The 22847-nt window shown below is 42.0% G+C and overlaps 1 protein-coding gene across 1 annotated transcript in view; it reads right to left on the bottom strand.

Moving 5' to 3' along the window:
* Nucleotides 1-22847, bottom strand: part of magi1a (membrane associated guanylate kinase, WW and PDZ domain containing 1a) — an 82657-nt gene that overhangs the window by 59197 nt on the left and 613 nt on the right. The gene's annotated exons all lie outside the window — the stretch shown is intronic.

The following is a 22847-nucleotide window of genomic DNA, read 5'->3' as shown; positions in this document are numbered from 1 at the left end:
CGTTAGCTGCGTGTTCGTGTCCTGTCTTGCACATGGCTAGTGATTTGTTTTGCTGGCCATGTGCTTGTGTTTTTGTTTTGTGTGAGCACATGGCTTGTCTTGTTTGGTTCTATGTGCCATGTGCTCATGTCAATTGTCTTGACCCCACCCACCTTGTTTCCTAATTATTGGTTAAATTTCCCCACCTGTGTTTACCTCATTACCCTCCTCATTGGCTCCCTTTATAATCTCCTTGTGTTTGCAGTCCCGTGCTGGTTCGTCGTCGACCCTACCCTCATGAAGTCCTGTCCTGTCCTGCTTTGCCTTGCCTTGTCTTGCCCTGCCTTGCCAGTGTGTTTTCCCCTACGGGGTAGTTTTTGTTTGTTTGTTTATTTTATTTTATAATTAATAAAGCCCGATTTTCCTCCTGCATTTGAGTCCTCGCTCTATCCCTGCACCCAACCCTGACAGAACGAACCAGCCAGATGAGGACTCAGCGGAGGAAGGGCTTGCGCCATCCACCACCCTCCACTCTCTCCAGCCCCCTCTACCAACGCATCCTCCAGTTCAAGGCCCTGAGCTCCCTCCGTCAACAGGGCACTGATGTCAGGAGGTTCGCCCTGGAGTTCAGTGGTGCTGCAGAGGGGTTGGGGTTCAATGATCCGGCCCTCAAGGATCTTTTCAACAGTGCCCTTGACGAGCCCCTCAACTGGTGGAGGATGAGGGGGCTGGACCACCTGACTTTTTGGGAATGGGTGGAGTTCCTGGCCCGTTCCCAAGCTAAGGAGGCTGGTGTACCTCAGGTGGTGGTCAACGAAGCTGCAGCTTCCCCAGTGGCGGCTGATGAAGCTGCAGCGTCCCCAGGGGCGACCGACGGAGCTGCAGCGCCCCCAGCGGCGGCTGATGAAGCTGCAGAGCCCCCAGCATCGCCCGACGGCGATGCAGCAGTTCCCCACTCTCAGAGACGGAGGAGGAGGAGGAGGAACAGGAGGAAGGCTTCTTCCACCCTTCAAGGCCTGGAGGCCGTTCCAGAGCCCTCTGCTGGCCAGGAGGCCATCTCTGAGTCACCCAAGCTGCTTGCCCTGCCGGCCCCGCCCAAGCTGCTTGCCCTGCCGGCCCCGCCCAAGCTGCTTGCCCTGCCGGCCCCGCCCAAGCTGCTTGCCCTGCCGGCCCCGCCCGAGCTGCTTGCCCTGCCGGCCCCGCCCGAGCTGCTTGCCCTGCCGGCCCCGCCCGAGCTGCTTGCCCTGCCGGCCCCACCCGAGCGGCTTGCCCTGATGCCGGCGCCGCCCGAGCTCCTTGCCCTGCCGGCGCCGCCCAAGCTCCTTGCCCTGCAGTCTCTGCCCAGACTCAAGCCCCTTGCCCTGCCGGCCCCGCCCAAGCTTCTTGCCCTGCCGGCCCCACCAGAACTTCTTGCCCTGCCGGCCCCACCCGAGCGGCTTGCCCTGATGCCAGCGCCGCCCGAGCTCCTTGCCCTGCCGGCGCCGCCCAAGCTCCTTTCCCTGCAGTCTCTGCCCAGACTCAAGCCCCTTGCCCTGCCGGTGCCGCCCAAGCCCCTTGCCCTGCAGTCTCTGCCCAGACTCAAGCTCCTTGCCCTGCCGGCTCCGCTCAACCTCCTTGGCCTGCCAGCGCCGCCCAAGCTCCTTTCTCTGATGGCCTTGTCGGCTGCCAAGTTGCTGGTCCTGCTCTGGCCTCCTGCCGGGGTTCCAGAGGCGCTAGAGCCCGCCTGGTCCGTCCCTCCAGCTCCACCCTGGTCCCCAGCCAGGACTCCTGGACTGCTGGAGCCCGTCTGGTCCGTCCCTCCAGCTCCACCCTGGCCCTCAGCCAGGACTCCTGGACTGCTGGAGCCCGCCTGGTCCGTCCCTCCTGCTCCACCCTGGCCCGCAGCCAGGACTCCTGAAAGGCTGGAGCCCCACTGGTCCGTCCCTCCAGCTCCACCCTGGCCCTCAGCCAGGACTCCAGAACTGTTGGAGCCTCCCTGGCTCAACCCTCCCGTCCCACCCTGGACCATCCTAAAGACTTCCTGGGCTTAGTTTCTGGCACTGGCTTGGCTTCCCCCCCTCCCACCCTTCCTTGTCTCTGTGTGTTGACCCCTGTCTGTCTTGTGTTCTCAGGTTTGTACTAGTCTTGTCTTTTGTCATGTTTCTGTCTTGTTTTTGATGTCCTCCTTAGGGACGCCAGGTGGCGTCCCTTTGGGGAGGGGTAGTGTCAGGGTTCTGTCACTTCGGTCTAGTTTATTCATGGTTTTGTGACGGAGCCCTGACACTCCCTTCTTGTCTTGTTTTTTGGTGAGCGCGTGGCTTCGAGTGTGCTCGAGCTGCGCGCTCTCTTGTCTGCGTGCTCTGTTTCATGTTGGGGCGTGGTGTTCGGATCCCGGCACTCCTGTCTTGTTCAGACTCTGTTCTGGTTTCGTGTCGGGGTTCGGACACTCACGCTCCAGGTTTGTTCTTGCTGGGGAGCGTGCGATTTCGAGTTTGCTCGGGTCGTGCGCTCCTCTGTCCTCTGTCTCTGTGTGTGTGCGTTTTGTTCGGCACGCGGTTCGGTTTCGGCCGCGTGCTTTTTCTTGTTTTGTTTTGATCTGTGCTTTCATGTTTGTCATGTTTGGTGAACATGCAGCTTATGAGTCTCCTCGTTAGCTGCGTGTTCGTGTCCTGTCTTGCACATGGCTAGTGATTTGTTTTGCTGGCCATGTGCTTGTGTTTTTGTTTTGTGTGAGCACATGGCTTGTCTTGTTTGGTTCTATGTGCCATGTGCTCATGTCAATTGTCTTGACCCCACCCACCTTGTTTCCTAATTATTGGTTAAATTTCCCCACCTGTGTTTACCTCATTACCCTCCTCATTGGCTCCCTTTATAATCTCCTTGTGTTTGCAGTCCCGTGCTGGTTCGTCGTCGACCCTACCCTCATGAAGTCCTGTCCTGTCCTGCTTTGCCTTGCCTTGTCTTGCCCTGCCTTGCCAGTGTGTTTTCCCCTACGGGGTAGTTTTTGTTTGTTTGTTTATTTTATTTTATAATTAATAAAGCCCGATTTTCCTCCTGCATTTGAGTCCTCGCTCTATCCCTGCACCCAACCCTGACAGAAGCTTTTACATTACCATGTGGTTTTAAATACACCAGTGACATTTCCTTTCATAAATGGAACAGTAACTGCAGGAATACAAAGTCAGGATTTGTTCCTTTGGAAATGAATTACCAGAGGTTATGTTTCCGTGTAATGTTCAATTAGCAGCGATTCCACAGTCATGAAAAACCTGGAAATAGTAGGCAATTTTTAAAATGGTCATTTCCAGACTTAGAAAAGTTCTGTAAATTAATAAAATCTTCAAAGTGATAGAAAGATCATGTGTTTTTTTCATTGTTTTACACCGGCCTCGGCATCTAGGAGCGCTGCAGGTTTTCATAAACAACTAAAACATTGTGAGGTGTTTTTTTCACTCCTGTACTGCAGGAAAATCAAGCCTTTAATTGGAGTCCTGGATAATAAACACACAAAAATCTGAAGATAGAGTAAAGATTCACAGAAAACTTTAAGTGGAAAAAAATGAAGTATAAATCCAAAGAAAACAAAACACATCAAAATCCTAAAGGTTTGGACTGGAGTCCTCCACATGAATCCAGACGACTCACAGGAGCTCTGCCTTCAGAAAGAAACTCAGACTGAGCAAAGAGTCACACACACTGACACACACACACACACAAACAAACTGTGTTTTCTATCCCTTTACCCTAACCCTACATCTCTCTGTTTCCCTCTGCTGGACAGGCAGTGATTTGACATAACCACAAAAACTCACAGTTCTGTCATGACAACTCTATGTACAGTCTATGTACATGACAATGTAAATGTATTTGGTCTTGTCAGAATAGATCTGCTATGCTGCTGCTGCTAATACATCCACAACATGCTGCTGTGAGCATGTAAGAAATACTGCTGCTGCACATATAACACATATGAATAACCCCCATATACTGTAGCATACATGAATCACCTCGTAGCAGATCTATACAGGTGGAGCTGGGGAAGGTGGAGGGTTTCTGAAGAACGCTGCAAACTGCTACAGAAAACACTGGTCATATATTTGAATGTTGAGCATACACTCTAGCGCTACAGCGCCGTAGCGGTCAAATTGTGATATTGCAGGCCCTTACATTAGGTCACGTGATCAAACGATTTCTCGACAACAAGAATATTTGTCGACAATTTTTTATTGTCGACAATGTCGACTAATCATTTCAGCCCTACACCAGAGACAGTAATATATTGGATCACTGTTACACAACAATAAAGGATGCATATCACTCGGTTCCACGAGCAGCTTTAGTACTCTCTGATCACTGTTTGGTTCATCTTATTCCGACCTACAGGCAGAAACTTAAGTCTGCAAAACCTGTATTAAGAACTGTTAAAAGATGGACTAATGAAACAGAGCTTTATTTACAAGCCTGTTTCTCTCTCACTGATTAGACTGTTATTGAAGCTGCTGCCACCGATCTGGACGAGCTCAAAGAGACTAACATCATATATCAGTTTCTGTGAGGATATGTGCATTCCTTCCAGGACTCATCTAATCTACAACATTGACAAACCATGGTTCACTGCAAACCTCAGACAGCTCCGTCAGGCCAAAGAAGATGCTTACAGAAAAGGGGATAAAGTCTTATACAAACAGGCCAAATACACACTGGAAAAGGAGATCAGAGTGGCAAAGAGGAATTATTCTGACAAGCTAAGGAAAAACATCTCTTCCAGTGAGCCTGCTTTCAGTCTGGAAATAAATGAAGGATATCACCAGTTACAAGTCACCATCATCCAGCACTCTGGAGAATCAACACCTGGCAGATGACCTGATCGAGTTTTATTGTCGTTTTGAAAAATCACCCCACACCCACCCTGAACACCTCTCCACACAACCATTAACACCTCCAGCAACCCCTCTCTCCCCCACACCTACGATTCAAATCAGTGAAGAAGATGTGTGCCAGGTCTTCAGAAAGAACAAAAGAAGGAAAGCACCAGGCCCAGACGGTGTGTCACCAGCCTGCCTAAAAACCTGTGCTGATCAGCTGGCCCCCATCTTCACACAGACCTTCTTACCGATCACTGGAGCTGTGTGAAGTCCCCTCATGCTTCAAACGCTCCACCATCATCATCACCATCGAGAATAAAGTCAAAATACTACGAGAATAAAGTCGAAATATTTTGAGAATAAAGTCATAATACTACGAGTATGAAGTCCAAAATACTACGAGAATAAAGTCAAAATATTTCGAGAATAAAGTAGAAATTACGAGAATAAAGTCGAAATATTTCAAGAATAATGTCAAAATACTATATGAATAAAGTCTAAATATTACACAAATAAAGTCAAAAGATTTATAGAATAAAGTCAAAATATTTCGAGAATAGAGTCAAAATACTAAGAGAATAAAGTCAAAATACTCAGAGAATAAAGTCGAAATATTTTGAGAATAAAGTCAAAATACTACGAGAATAAAGTCAAAATACTCAGAGAATAAAGTTGAAATATTTTGAGAATAAAGTCAAAATATTTCGAGAATAAAGTCGAAATATTTCGAGAATAAAGTTGAAATATTTCGAGAATAAAGTCAAAATATTTCGAGAATAAAGTCAAAATACTAAGAGAATAAAGTCAAAATACTCTGAGAATAAAGTTGAAATATTTTGAGAATAAAGTCGAAATATTTCGAGAATAAAGTTGAAATATTTCGAGAATAAAGTTGAAATGACAAAAATAAAGTCGAACTGTTATGAGAATAAAGCCTAAATACTACGATAATAAAGTTAAAATATTTCAAGAATAAAGTCAAAATACTATGAGAGTAAAGTAAAAAATACTGCGAGAATAAAAGTCGAAAGACTACGAGAACAAAGTCAAAATATTTAGAGAATAAAGGCAAAATACTACTAGAATAAAGTCAAAATACTACGAGAATAAAGTCAAAATACTAAGAGAATAAAGTCGAAATATAAAAAAAAAAGTCAAAATATTTTGAGAATAAAGTCAAAATATTTCGAGAATAAAGTCAAAATACTCAGAGAATAAAGTCAAAATATTCAGAGAATAAAGTTGAAATATTTTGAGAATAAAGTCAAAATATTTTGAGAATAAAGTTGAAATATTTCGAGAATAAAGTTGAAATTACAAAAATAAAGTCGAACTGTTATAAGAATAAAGCCTAAATACTACGATAATAAAGTCAAAATATTTCAAGAATAAAGTCAAAATACTATGAGAGTAAAGTAAAAAATACTACGAGAATAAAGTCAAAATATTTCGAGAATAAAGGCAAAATACTACTAGAATAAAGTTGAACTACTTAGAGAATAAAATCGAAATTACGAGAATAACATCGAAATATTTAGAGAATAAAGTCGAAATATTTTGAGAATAAAGTTGAAATATTTTGAGAATAAAGTTGAAATTACAAAAATAAAGTCGAAATATGAGAATACATTTGAAATACTTAAATACTTGAATATTTGAAATACTTGAAAGAATAATGTCGAAATTACTAGAATAAAGTCAAAATATTATGGGAATAATGTCCAAATATTTTGAGAATAAAGTCGCAATTACGAGAATAATGTCGAAATGTTTTGAGAAATTTTTTGAGAATAAATATTAAAGTTATACTATTTTGAGAGCATTCTAGCCTTTTACATAGGCAAATGGTCCGGATTGGGAGCACCGGGAGATATTCCAAAGTCTCAGCTTTCAAAATCTGTCAGTTTTACAGAGAAATACAAACAATATGTAGGCTATATTACAATAATGTGTTTTTCCCGCTCTTTAATGTGGCGTGACAGATCGCTGTATTTGCTTCAGTTTAAGTGGCATGTGAGTCAATCACCTTTCCGTTTACAATAATGAGACATGATTTTCATTATAAATTAGGCTATAGGCCCTACTGTTTTTTTTCATGCCTTCTGATGTTCCTTCACTTTTATTTCTTGCTATAAACTTCAAATAAAGAGGAAAAACACATTTATAATTTGTATTTCGTGATAATATACTAACAGATATACTCATTTTTTTCAGTATTCATCTGAGGGCAATCATGCAATTCACACCAAATGTTGTCTACCTGATGACAACATATTAAATATGCTAAGTTACTAACAGTTTTTGGATTTTCTGAATGGGGTTGCCATGATGATCAATTCTATTCTATTAACTCCATTGAAATAATAAATTTCTTATGGAAAAAACACAGTGTTCTATTTTTCAAATAATGCTGGGGTGGTGGTTGCACCGGGGCCTGGGCCCGTTATCGCTGCTTGCAGCTATATTTTATATATTGTTTTTACAAATGAGGAGGTTCACAGAGGTTTTGTCAGCTTTAGCTCGCTTCTGGGTACAAATATGTCCCTAAATTATGGTTAAGACGGTACACACTATGTGCGGTGTGAGGACCAAACCAAATCTTCCGGTGCTCTTTTGAGAACCAGGTTAAAACTTATGAGCACCCCTGCTTATAAATCAGCTAGAAGATGTTGGGGATGTAAATCTCGTGTTCTGCGCATGTTTCTGTGAGGGGTAGGTTTAGGGGTAGCGGTTGGGTTAGCTGATAGAAAATATCACTAACATGATAGAAAATTAGTGGTCGTCTACAATAGCAAAACAAATGTGTGTATAACAATCATATAAGTTAATATATAATAATGAAGCGATACTAGATATAGTCTCAGCCTCAGACGTCACGCCCACGAACCACTGGCTGAACGTCTGATGCATACGGCACACTTAGCTGGAAACACTTCAGGAGTTTCGAAGTCATCATCGGATTGGTTAGATTATACAGGATTTCCAGGAGACGCGTGCGTCACGTTCTTTAACGTTCCGCCTGGAAACAAAGATGCTGTGGCGCCAAACCCCCTCATGAAAGGAGAAAGCCGTCGTGTTTACGCCATCGCTTATCAGGATCAACTAAACACTATGTCAAATATTTAAAGTTCGCAGCATAGAAAATTTAAAAAATGTCCAAGAGTTCTACATACCGGTCTGTTATTGAACAAAACGAAACGTGATTGGTTGCATTACCTATCAGTCATATGGTCTCTTGGGCGGACCTTGGACATTCAAAGCAGCCAAAGTTCCCAGACCTTCTGCCGTCAGTCTGAAGGTCTGGCTGCACGAGACTATACTAGATCTGACTGCAGCTGCAGCACATTTAGGGAAATGCAACAGCGATAAAGTACTCTGCCATGACAGCGACGATCAATCATGAAAACGATAGTCTTGAAAAAAAAAAAAAAGTTTTTCTGATTGGTTATAGCAGCACTTTGGGGGGAACCCTGAGCTCTGATTTTCTAACTTTATAGAATGTGAAATCTAAATGTGCGCAGTCATGAAAGCACATCACCGTGGGCGCTTGCTCCAAGTAGGGCTTGCTGCAGTCCACAACATCCAGGGGGCGTGGTTGGATCCACATCTAGGGGGTGGAGATGGGTAGGTTTAGGTATAGGCAGGTGGGATGGGACGCCCCCTGGATCTTGTAGGCTGCAGCAAGATGCTTCTCACTCGCTCTCTCTCTCAATTCAATTCAATTCAATTCAAATGAGCTTTATTGACATGACTTGCACAGTATTGTTAAAGCGTCGTCCATTAAATGAATAAGAAGCAAACGATTATATAATATATAAACAAAACAACAATAGATCTGTAAAATAATTAAGTAAATAAGTACATGTATACTATTTTTCACAAACAAGAAAAATATTTAAGTTTAAAAAAAACACCTTTGTACAACATGTAAGAAATGATCTTGCTTCAGTTTTGTCCACTGGCTGATAGTCTTAGTTTATGGCAGGATGATACATATCTTGCTGCTGTTGTGATCATTTTGGAATTTTCTCCTAAAATGTGACTTATTTTTTCTGCATTTGGTAATGCCATAAAATGTGGTTTAATTAGTTGTAATTTGTTGAAATCTGCAGCTCTCATGTTGTGATAGTAATCACAGTGCAGTAAGAAATGTTCCTCTGTTTCCAGCTCTTTCTGCGAGCACAGTGAACACAGTCTCTGTTCTCGTGCCGTCCTCTCTCTATAGCCAGACAGTGATCACTCAGTCTGTTCTTCGTTAGTGTCTTTCTTCATTTGTGATCTTTTACACAGATCAGGTATTCTGCTGGTTTGTAGTCTCTTTTCAGGTGTAAATACAGCTCCATCTTTTGTATTTTAGTGGCATCTCTCCAGTAGGTGATGTAGTTGTGTTTCTGTAACTGTGTGATTTGGTTGGGTCTGATTGTGCTGTGCTGGTTTGGGTGTTGTGTGAGTACCAGCTGTAAAAGTGCACTCTTCTGCAGGGCTTCAGTCTGGTAAGAGCTCGGATCACTGGATTTCAGCTGCTGCTGGAATTTCACAGCTCTCTTTTCAATATTAACTAATAGTGGGTATTGTCCTAATTCAGCTCAGCACGAGTTGTTTGAGGTCACTCTGTTAACTTTTAAGATGTTTTTACAAATTTGGGTGTGCATAATTTCAATTTCTTCTTTTTCCCATTTAGAGAAATCTTGGGTTTTTAGAGGTCCCCATATCTCACTGCATATAGTGCAGTTGGTTCGATTATTGCTTTTAGGATTTTTAGCCAGGTTTGAAGTGGAATTTGATACTGAATTGTATTTTTGATCATATAGAAGACTCTCAGTGCCTTTGCTTTCAGTGCATTCACAGCCAGATTGAAGTTTCCTGTTGAGCTGGTTTTTAGTCCCAGATAGGTATATTCATGGGTGTGATGGAGGACCTGGTTTCCTGCTCTGAAAGTGGATTTATTTTCCTTACACCTGGGTCTCTTTTGAAAAATCATGATTTTTGTTTTTGTTAGATTCATTCTAAGAGCCCATGTTTGACTGAATGTCTCTATGATGTCGAGGAGCTGTTGTAGTCTTGTTTTTGACAGAATGACTAAATCATCTGCAAAGAGGAGACATTTGCAGTGTTGCCAACTGCTTTCAATTGAAAATAGCTAAAACTACTAGCTAAATGTCACTATATGACATCATAATGGCAAATTCACAGATCTATATAAAAATGAATATAGATCAGTGGGCAGATGAGAATTCAGATAAGGTTTATCCAAGCAATTGCTATATTTGTCCCTAAACTTTTGAAAAACGTCTCAAAAGGGGCGGGGAAGTCACTAATCTAGCTACAAAATATATTATGCTTTAATTATAATTTTAAATGTATTATATTTCTATTTTTATATTGTTCTAATTTCTAGCTTTAATTGTATTATGTAGTTAGGTACTTTATTATATATGTCTCTGGGGCTCGTCCAGGTGTCCTGGTCATAGAATAGGTTTCAGTTTATTGGCAGAAAGGCAGTTATTCATTTTTAGATGTTTCTTTTTTTAATAACATTACCGCATCATAATCCTAATCTAACAGTGTTCTCATAGACAGGTTTTATTTTTATTCATGTCATATTTTTAACATTCATTTTCATAACAGTCTTTAGATATTAGATTATCTCCATTATGGCTATGCCATGCCATTATTTTGATCATGTTGTCAGAACCAGGTCCGCGTTATCCTAATGGGCAACATGGGCTGCAGCCCAGGGCCCCGAATACTAGGGGGCCCCTGAGTCAATTCTCTTTTGCAATTTATATAGCATTGCCAATCGTTCCATATAATACGGAATCGTCCCATATTTAAGGCATCAGTTTGTCCCATATTTGCAGGCATACAGCGTATGACCACCTAGACCATATAAATAACAATTGAATTATTCTTTTTCCAAAATATTGTTTGAATTGCAAACGTAGCTGCTCCAGGAAGGCTTTAAGACCAAGCGGAATCCTCTGCCGCAGTCGCTCCTGCTTCACAGCGAGTGAGACTCGTGTTTTATTCTGCAAATCAATGGTCGAATGCAAAGATGTGATTATTGTTCGCAAGCACAACATCCAGCTAGAAAACATATTATTTGCAATAGTTGGGCCGAGGCTATAGAATAACCTTCCTTTATCTGTGAAAGCTTCAAATTCTGTCTATGAGTTTAAAACTAAATTGAAATCTTATTTTCTTACCTTGGCTTTTTAAACTTTAAGTTTGTAGGCTGTGTTAAATTATCCTTTGAGTTTACTGATGTTATTATTTTTACTGGTTTTTATTTTATTTGTAGCCTACATCACCATGGTCAACTGTTTTTGTCGGTGCTTAATAAATACAAATACCTGAGGGAAGATGTCTTTCATTATTGTAAGTTAATGTTGTTAAATATAGAAACAAAATTATACATTTTTAAAAAGTCTATAACTTCTAGCACATTATAAGAGGAGCAGGAAGAAGCCCTTTTAGTGGTGAGTGATATTTAGGCAAATTTTATTTGTTGGGCTGTTGCTGATTTGTAAAATTATTACTCGATAATTTTGTTTAATATATGTACTTTTTTTGCCTCCTGTGTGAACCGCGCTGGTTCTCGTGCCCGAGCTGGAGTTGTGTTTGGTGGGAACTGCTAACGGACCGCCACTCTGCGTTTCACTCAAGCCGAAACATGCTGTAACTCCATAACCTGCCAATAAACAAACAGTAAACAGCTCCGAGGATATGTTTTAACATCCAAAGTATTCTGTATCTTTATGAGTAGAATCATTTATTTTATGCAAAGCATCAGGCTTTTCCATCATGCGAAAAGACCGTGACACTCGTTAAAGGTGATTCACACCGCGCGCCTGTTGCTCTGCATAACATTGAACAATATACAGCACAGTAACGATTTTATAGATAAAATAAAATGTACACAAACCTGTATTTTACCGAAGAATGCATCAATTCGATAGCGCTTAGAACTAGGGCTGTGTATTGGCAAGAATCTGGCGATACGATACGTATCACGATACAGGTGTTGCGATATGATATATTGCGATACTGTAAGCAAGGCGATATATTGGGATATTTCTTATTTTAGGAATAGGATATATATTTTTAAGGAAAGCTGTCATTAAGAACACACCACCATATGCAAACCTCTTATAATGTGCTATGAAATAGTTTAACCACAACACACTGGGATCTGCATTTGCAATAATCAGTCCCTGTAACATTCAACATTGAACCACTTCTGTGCAGTACGAGTAAAGGGGGAAATATTCAAGTGCTTGCATGATTCTTTAGTTAAATGTATGTATAAAATGTATTTTATAAAAAGATAAAAATATATAGTTATAGACTGTACTTTAAAGTTTCACAGTTTAAGTTTATAATTGTGACATACAATGTCATAACATTTGATCTGAACAAAAAATGACATCTGCTTAATATCAATGAAAAATAAAGTGCTTGCAGAATTCCTAAAGAAAACAAAACAAGTGTAAAAATCAAATAAATACAGATGTTAAACATTCTCACAATTTTTCAACTTGGATTTCACAGGTTTTTCAGTTTGTATTTATGTTCCGCGTGGAATCGCCGAGACCGCGACGCGAGCACCGCCCCAACTGCACAAAACGCCCCTGAATTACGAGAAAGCTGCAGCTGTGCGGAGACTCTACCGCCACCCGCCCCCCGCGCAAAGGCTCTTCAACACGGGACGCAGCAAGCAGCAGAACCGAGGTTGCGCTCGCACCGCGGTCCCGGGGCGGACATTACCACAAAAGCCCAAATGGTGCCACACTTCAGCTTTGTACATCGAAACGAGAGCTGGAACAATTCTTTCATCCTCCATTACTGGCAGCGAACTATATTAACGCTAACATTAGTGGAGTGCCCTGATGCTAGTATTTCCTGTCACTGTTTAACGTCAGAGATGAAGACTAGCGGTCGGAATATGAACTCAAAACGAAACAACTGCCATGAATCTTGTATGACTTATTTATTTTTGTTAAATATCGATATTCCGTTTTGGAGAATCGATACAGTATCGCCAAACAATATATCGCGATACTCACGTGTATCGATATTTTCTTACACCCCTACTTAGAACTGCTATCCCGTGAAGAGAAGACGCAAAATCCCTGCGACAAACAACTCAACCACTGGGTTACTTCTGACCCAGGATATGAGTAATACAAAAACTACCCAAACATTGGGTTGTTACATTTGACCCAGGAGCTGGGTAACACAAAATCTACCCAAACACTGAAAAAAATAACCCCAAAAAAATTACCCAAATGGCTCAACACAGCATTTGGGTTATTTTTTAGAGTGTATGACGTGCAATGCTCGTTTGTTTTTATTTCTAGAGTATATTGTGTGCACGTCTTTATACAGTGTTTGATCACATTTTTTTTTTTATTTGATTGGCGTGTAACGGAAGGAGGGGGGGGGATTGTAGGGGGGCCCCCAAAGCTGCATTAGCCCAGGGCCCCTGCAAAGGCTTAACACGGCACTGGTCAGAACACTCAAAACATGCAATAGCGTGGGGGCGTTGATACTGTCATCATCACCAATCATAACAGCGGCCGATTACTGAGAAGCCTTAAAGGACACGCCCCTTAACAACAGGTCGTTAGACAGAGAGGGTCAGAATGAGGGTTGAAAATTAAGTAATTTCCCCAATATTTATTTGTTCTCTTTGTGCAAAAAAACTTTATTAACATAAGTGAACCTCAAAGAACATATTCAAATAATAAAAAAATTCCATGTCATGACCCCTTTAACGCTGCTGATTGAAGAGCATCAGTGAATGAAACGTCACAGTTTTGCATTGTGCTTTGAAAACAGCAGCGGATAGATATTTATGCTTTCAGTTTGAACAGAAATCCTATACAGTAACGTGTGTTGATCTAAAATAGTAATTTTGCATTAACAGCTGTCAGCCATGTCAGTATGAAAATGAGCGCTCTGAACTTATTTACACAGCATATGTTTTATTTTGGTGGCGCATGCACACCTGCGGACCACATGACAATTTAGTCAAATGTCTCACTAGTGGGTTGACAAAGTATTTAACAATATGATGAAGAAGGGAGATCCCCCCTCACAATGTAAAAGCACTTTGAGTGTACATATAGTGCTATATAAATGTAATGAATTATTATTATTATTATTATTATAATTACATGTGAAGACATTTGACCCTCACAAGTATAATCAAAACAAGTTCACACACACACACACAGAGTGAGCAGTGATCTTCTGAGCTGTATAAATCGAGCAGTAGTCCACGAGAGGAGCATTAAACAGATGAAAGCAGCACCCACAAGCCTCCATAAACAGCTCAAGATCACTGCTCTCATGATTCATGAGGGTGTATATGATTTTAACCATAGTTTTATTATTATTCTAAATCGAGTGAAAAAGAAACTGTGATCACTATAAAAATATATATGAGTGAGAATGTAAAAGCGCTGGATTACAGCGCCACCTAGGACGGGACGAGTGTTTGTGTGCATCAGCAGATCATGCTGCTGATCTCTGTGATCAAAGCTCAGTTTAATTAACACTACAAACACACACATCTAATCAACCATCACGTGAAAGAACAACACTTTGAAGAACACCAGTTTTTCTAGGCTGTAAAACCAGGGCAAATACTAAAGGAACTAGAGAGCAAGAGTTGAGCAGATCCAGTGTGGAGAATGAGTGTCTAAACAGAGCTGATATCTGAAACCTGTGTCTGCCTGCTGTCACTGCAAACACAGCCTAACATCTGCCACCCTTAACCCCGTCACCACTGTGTGTGTGTGTGTGTGTGTGTGTCGTCTGCTGATGTCTGAGTCTGTTTACACACACACACAGAGACTATACACTCTCTCTCTCTCTCACACACACACACATGCAGATACTCTCTCTCTCTCACACACACACACACACACACACACACACACACACACACACACACACACAGAGATACACTCTCTCTCTCTCCCTCTCTCTCTCTCTCACACACACACACACACACACAGTGCTGCTGCTCCCAGTCTCAGTTTATATACATATTTTACATCTTTAATACAACAGAAGCTGGCTCAGTGACAATGATGCTAATTTTTTTGTCCTAAATGAAAAAGTGAAAGTGACGTGACATACGGCCAAGTATGGTGACCCATACTCGGAATTCGTGCTCTGCAATTATCCCATCCCCAATGGGCACACACACAGCAGTGAACACACACACACACACACACACCGTGAACACACACCCGGAGCAGTGGGCAGCCATTTATGCTGCGGCGCCCGGGAGAAACTACTTAACTACTCTACTAAATACTCATGTATTCAAAAATACTTTTGATCTGCTTAAAGTGCATATTGCAGGTTAAATTTTTTTTCAAATTAATATATAATCTTGTATGAAAATACCATATGAACCGTTAATGCAGGATTTGAAAATGTTTTACAAGACGCAAGGGCACAAATTTAGATGAAAAAAGTGAGGCTTTCCTTGACAGTTCTCAAAAAACACTTTTTTTCAACATCACGTCATATTACGTCACATAAGGGAGTCGTGTGCCGCACTCTGCTTTGAGCGCGCGCGAATCAGTGTGTTTTCGGTAGTTATTTTTATTTAAATTTATCATTGTCATGGTAAATTATTGTGTTTGTGGAGGTTGCACAAACTCCAGCCTGTCAGGACATCGAGTCCACAGGTTTCCTAACAAGAAATAGGACGGTATCTTCCGGGCCTCGGTGTGTTAGTGCAGCTGAAGAGACTGGACTTCACTAATGCATCTGCTTCAAACAACGCGGTGGTGTGTAACTTAACAGATGTGATGGAGGCCAAGTGGAAAAGCATGGTCAGCAGTGAATGTGATCTAAACTTGTGTTTGCTTCTCCCAGCATATGCCGTCTGAGAGAGGAATACTGCAGGTCACCACAGGCTCCACGAGAACACAGCACTGTCATGTCCACTACACCTGCTCCTCTCTCCAGATCCCTCCAGTCATGTCCACTACACCTGCTCCTCTCTCCAGATCCCTCCAGTCATGTCCACTACACCTGCTCCTCTCTCCAGATCCCTCCAGTCATGTCCACTACACCTGCTCCTCCCTCCAGTCATGTCCACTACACCTGCTCCTCTCTCCAGATCCCTCCAGTCATGTCCACTACACCTGCTCCTCTCTCCAGATCCCTCCAGTCATGTCCACTACACCTGCTCCTCCCTCCAGTCATGTCCACTACACCTGATCCTCTCTCCAGATCCCTCCAGTCATGTCCACTACACCTGCTCCTCCCTCCAGATCCCTCCAGTCATGTCCACTACACCTGCTCCTCTCTCCAGATCCCTCCAGTCATGTCCACTACACCTGCTCCTCCCTCCAGTCATGTCCACTATACCTGCTCCTCTCTCCAGATCCCTCCAGTCATGTCCACTACACCTGCTCCTCTCTCCAGATCCCTCCAGTCATGTCCACTACACCTGCTCCTCTCTCCAGATCCCTCCAGTCATGTCCACTACACCTGCTCCTCTCTCCAGATCCCTCCAGTCATGTCCACTACACCTGCTCCTCCCTCCAGTCATGTCCACTACACCTGATCCTCTCTCCAGATCCCTCCAGTCATGTCCACTACACCTGCTCCTCCCTCCAGATCCCTCCAGTCATGTCCACTACACCTGCTCCTCTCTCCAGATCCCTCCAGTCATGTCCACTACACCTGCTCCTCCCTCCAGTCATGTCCACTATACCTGCTCCTCTCTCCAGATCCCTCCAGTCATGTCCACTACACCTGCTCCTCTCTCCAGATCCCTCCAGTCATGTCCACTACGCCTGCTCCTCTCTCCAGATCCCTCCAGTCATGTCCACTACACCTGCTCCTCCCTCCAGTCATGTCCACTACACCTGATCCTCTCTCCAGATCCCTCCAGTCATGTCCACTACACCTGCTCCTCCCTCCAGATCCCTCCAGTCATGTCCACTACGCCTGCTCCTCTCTCCAGATCCCTCCAGTCATGTCCACTACACCTGCTCCTCCCTCCAGTCATGTCCACTATACCTGCTCCTCTCTCCAGATCCCTCCAGTCATGTCCACTACACCTGCTCCTCTCTCCAGATCCCTCCAGTCATGTCCACTACGCCTGCTCCTCTCTCCAGATCCCTCCAGTCATGTCCACTACACCTGCTCCTCCCTCCAGTCATGTCCACTACACCTGATCCTCTCTCCAGATCCCTCCAGTCATGTCCACTACACCTGCTCCTCTCTCCAGATCCCTCCAGTCATGTCCACTACACCTGCTCCTCCCTCCAGTCATGTCCACTACACCTGCTCCTCCCTCCAGATCCCTCCAGTCATGTCCACTACACCTGCTCCTCTATCCAGATCCCTCCAATCATGTCTTTTAAGCCATTCCAGCGCAAGACGAGGCGAATAGAACTTATTTTACTGTCCATTCGCTGATTTCTGTGACCACAGCTGCCGGACACGGCGCCCACGCACAGATTTTTAAGCACGCGCGAACACCGAGTTCATTCTTCATTCGCATTTCCTTCCTTGTTTGAACAGACGCATACATACAGAAATATGTGAAAATGGACGTCTCAACAATCATTCTCGATAACGCAGTCACTCATCTTCAGTGAACGAAAACAAGTTAGAAAGAAATAGCATGTGAATCATTATATTGGATCCGTGCATTCGGTCTTAAAGGGACAGCTGCCTATAAACACATGCTGTTATATATGACAGAAGAAAAGGGGCATGGTCCACGGGAAAGTCATTTTGACCCCCCCCCCCCCCCCCCGCTTATTAGTTTCTATTACTGGTAGTATCAATACTAGCATTGCTATTGCCTGATTACATTAGCTAACATGTGTATATCTGTAAGCTAACACTGATCTCTCACCAAACACCTGCCCTGTTCTCCTCACATCAACTCAATTAGTCTTCTCTGACCGTTGTTCTGTCTAATCCTGGCCTGTCCTGCTCTCTTGGCTGCATAGCAGGCTCAACATTTTATCTGTGGTCCGTCATACGAGTGTAAATACACATTTAAAATTTCCGTCCGAACTGTCATTGCGATCCATTGTTTTCCTGTGGTTTAAATGGACCGCTCTCCCTTTTAATGCGTCACTTCTGGTTTTGGCGCGTTTCAGATGCGGAAGTAAAATTCTCTCACAAAAAAACCTTAATAGCGCATTTTAAAGTATATTTTAAAGAAAATCTAGTTCCTACAGTATTTTTCTATACATCGACTCACTGGAGTCTCTAACCTGCAATATGCCCTTTAAGATGCGGGGAAGTCGTGGCCTAATGGTTAGAGAGTTGGACTTGTAATCCAAAGGTTGCGGGTTCGAGTCTCGGGCCGGCAGGGATTGTAGGTGGGGGGAGTGAATGTCCAGCGCTCTCTCCACCCTCAATACCACGACTGAGGTGCTCTTGAGCAAGGCACCAAACCCCCAACTGCCCACTGCTCCGGGTGTGTTCACTGCTGTGTGTGTGTGTGTGTTCACTGCTGTGTGTGTGCACGTTGGATGGGTTAAATGCAGAGCACGAATTCCGAGTATAGGTCACCATAATTGACCGTATGCCACTTCACACTAAGATGGTAACATACTGATTAAATGCAGTTTAAGGTTGAACATAAACAGCTGATGAGCTCATTCGTCATTAGCAGATGATGGTTAACGATGGAGCTCATGTAAACGAGCTGCTGATGCTCTGTTTTCACAGCTTCTTGTGACAATATATGTTTGTTGTTCCTGCAATAACACAAACATTGTCTTATGAACAATAAAATATATTTCTACTTTGTCAACAATAAAATATATTGGAACACTTAAATCTTTAATTTTCTTCCCATTTTGTTTAAATACAATGTATTCAAATGACAATGAGCAATTAGTGTGATTCAATTAAAAGAACATTCTGTTAAAAGAACAAAAAAACATCACTTAAATGAGCGAATGTAATGATAATGTTATTGGTTATTATATATAATGTACACAACTAAAATAACTGACTTTAATGAACTAATGATTTTGACTATTAATGTCAATTTCATTTGCTTATTTTGTCTAATGCAAGTCTATGCTAATTAAACCGTTGCACTCGTGGTTGTAGTGTTGCTCTTTAGTTTGTTTGAAGAGAGCTGAGACAGCAGATTATGAGATGTTCTTGAATGCAAGGAGGAGGACTCATGGACAAAAGGTTGGGAATATATACTTAAATATTAAAAATACTGACAAGTGGAGAGAGAGCAGAAGTGGAGTGTGCAAATGATGGTGATCTGTGTCACCGAGTCAAATTACATCTGTGGCCACAAAGTATTCAAATGAGGGAAGAGTTTACAAAACCTGTAGAGTTTAGCGATTACAAAACCCTGAGCACAGATCACGGACTCTCACGTGTCACCGAGTCACGAAACACATCATCATCACACAGTAAACCCCAACCTCTTAAAAAAAATGAAATGAGGCATGGCTATTTTTAGACAGAAACATGATTCATCCCTTTTTTCAGGTATTTATGATGCAAGTTGTTTTTTTTTTCTTCTCAGAGCTCAATGATTGGCTGTGACCTCAGGCCCTGATGATCACCTCTGATCTACTACATACATTTACAGATCACATTACCATCACTGACAGACGGTCCATCACCGCTGATCTGGTGACGGGGGAATCTGTACTGTACGAGGGTCAAATCAATACAAGTTTAATACAGTTTTAATTACTTTACATACATTAGAATCTGAGCATAAAAATGATTACTATCATACATTTGTACCATGATTTACAGAGAAAAAAAATGTCATTCAGAGTAAAAATAGTTAATATAACAAATAATCTTGTCAGGCATATTTAGAACCAGAATCATTAAATGACATTAAAATACTTTTTTTCAGGATCGCAGTTCAGCCCCCAAAACTAATTCACTGCCATATGAAATATTTCCCAATCTTTGCCACTATCCTATAAGGTTTCATTTTCTAACCATTTTTAATAATTTAAAATATATTATGATCAGTATTTCCTTTGTATATTTTAATAAGTACACTGCCCTCCAAAAGTTTGGAAATAAAGTGGGGTTTTGGACAATATTGGCATGAATCCTTTTTAATTTATGATAATTTTGCACTGATAAGGGACAACACAAACTACGAAAATATTTTATTTATTTTATTACATAAACAGTTTATACATAGAAAAAACTTAAATCTGAGCTGTCAGTTTATTCAAACATTGACTTTGAATTGTCAATCAATTGTTGAAGCTACAGTATTAAGGTGTGCTGTCTCTGAAATCTTTTAAAAACCTGGGCCAAGTTTAAACCAGTAACCAGGCATCACAGCTGGCAAAGGGGCATGTCTGACTTTGACATGTATATATTGCCATTATTATGTTTTATTGCTGGTCTTCAATGATAATGTCAAGTTACTTTAATATATTTGTACCAAAAAATGATACGGATTTATTCTGATATCCTCCAAAACCACACTTTGCCAGGGGTGTTTCCAAACTTTTGGAAGGCAGTGTATGTTATTTCCTTTTTACATACTGTACATACATACACACACATTTTTTACAAAGGTTATTGGAAAAATTAAAGTAGACACTTTACTTGCATTTAATATGCTTTTGTGTATATGAAAATCACTGTTGTAAATGTAATGTGATGCGGACACCAAAATGTGACGTCTCATCTTTGACCCATACATATTCAAACCACGTAAAAACAACAACAACAACTGTATATTGAGCTTTTGTCTTTATCACAGGCAGCAACTGGAACTAAAAGGTTATAAATATAAATGACACTACATGTCAGCTGCTTTGTTTTCTGCACTATAACACTAGGGAACTGCACACACACACACTTCCACTGACACAGCCTTCACAACCTGAATGAAAAGAAACACAAACAAAGATAAAGAATCAGCTGCTACATGTCACAATAGTTTACTTTACTTCCTAAATGAATTGGTTGAGTGAATAATTCAACAGCTACTGACATAATGATATAACCTGCAGAAAGCAGAGTTGAAAACAAGCCTGCTGAGCAAGTTACATAAAGCGAGTTAAACTGTCAACATGGTTATAGTCTTGCACTTCAGTTCACAACAACAACACACGTGTGCATACAGAAAACCCATCTGACCTGAGACGGTTAAAAAGGGTGAATATGAGTCATTAAAGCAGAGTCCTCAAGACCCCTGCAATGCAGTGTGCACACACGCTGACTCTCTCTCTCTCACACAATCACACACTCACTCTCTCTCACACACACACACACATTCACACACTCACTCTCTCACACACACACACACAAACGCTCTCTCACACACACACACACACACACACACACACAAACAAACAGACAATGGTGAGGGCCACACTTCCCAGCATCGCTTCCTGAGAAATACTCTTTTGTTTGGAGAGCATCTGGCCCTGACCTCCAGTGTTTGTGCCTCGGCTGAAGCCCCGCCCACTTCACAAGCCCCGCCCACCTCCACAAACTTCATTTCCTCTTCCTCTTATTGCCCTGTTTGTCTCTCCTGCCATAAGATTGGTGGATCTCTCAGTGTGCCGCTTCCTCACGCTGCAGCTGCCCGCTTCAGCACTGAAAAGAGTCTCTGTGTAGCACCGGGCCGTCCACAATGCCCAGATGAATTGGATGAACTCTCGTGTGTGTGTGTGTGTGTGTTTATTGTGCATGTGTGTGAGAGATTGAAAGCAGAGAATGAAGAGCCATCTGTCCTTTATGAGCTGGACCAGGAAGATATTCGACTCAAGTTTCTCCCCGTCGCTGCCTGGATTACACCATGTCAAAATATTGAACCTGAGGTTCACCGTCTTTATCTGCGATATCACTTTCCATATGTCACGAGCACTGAGACGCTCATATCGAGTGATATTGGAATATGTTGGAAACACTTAGTAATATCCCTCACACACACACACAAACTGCTGTCTGAACGCAAATAAACCCATTCAGTCCACAGTTTAGCAACAAGACACCAATAATAATACTGCCTTACAGAAACACCAAGAGCCATTCCTGTCAGTTCTGACAAAAGAAACGAGATGTATCATATAGAGAAATTTTTCTAAATTGTCTAAAGATTTTAAAGATTTAAGGTATTTTGGTCCTTCTAGTATAAAGGTTTGATCTTGACTGATGCATGAACTCTCATGACCTCACTGGACTGGTGCTGGTCACAGCAAATATGAAATAATTCCACATAAACAATACTTTCCATCATACTAACCAAAATATGGCCGCATTTGAAATAAGTCCAAATAAATGTTTGTATATAAACGTATGCTCACCTTATTCTACTTATGACATACGATTTATTTTTGATTTGCTTTTCAACGCAACAGTCAACTGTTTAACTGTTTGTGTTTTTCTGATGCGGTACTCAAACCCTAATTAAAAACAGATGATCAATATGGTACTCCAATCATGCTAAAATCCACAATATAGTAACTGCTATGAAGTGAAACACCTGTTCATCATGTTGTCATGAATGTTTTTTGCGTTATCTTGTTAGATTATTCAGCCGTGACTATATTTATAATACAGCACAGCACAGACCGTTTCCATCTGTTAACATTCATACAGATAGACTTAGACAGACATACTGAAATCTGTTTATTAACATCTCAACACAATCAACTGCATTTACATAAATCTAAACGCAATAATGTCATGAAGTGTGGTATAATCATAATAAGGCACTCCAAATGAGCGATTTCTATTGTAAAGTAGCACGCGCGAGTAGCTAGCGGACGCGTTAGAGACCAGCTCCCTCTGCTGGACACACAAGGCTGGGTCAGTGACCTGTAGGCTTCACCCCTCGGGTTTTCACAGCACATCAGCTTTTATTTCACTTCGTGGCCTTTACAACACAGTACTCAAGAGAACATTCAGATAAACGAGGACAGCGAGAGGCCTCTTGATGTCATCCGACCGTATCTGCAGTAACTCTGACATTATAATCACACATTATAATCACACATTATAATC

Source organism: Barbus barbus, assembly GCF_936440315.1.
Source record: "Barbus barbus genome assembly, chromosome: 28".
Taxonomy (NCBI): Eukaryota; Metazoa; Chordata; class Actinopteri; order Cypriniformes; family Cyprinidae; genus Barbus; species Barbus barbus.
Note: the sequence above shows the minus strand (reverse complement) of the source record. Positions and strands in the feature narration are given on the sequence as shown.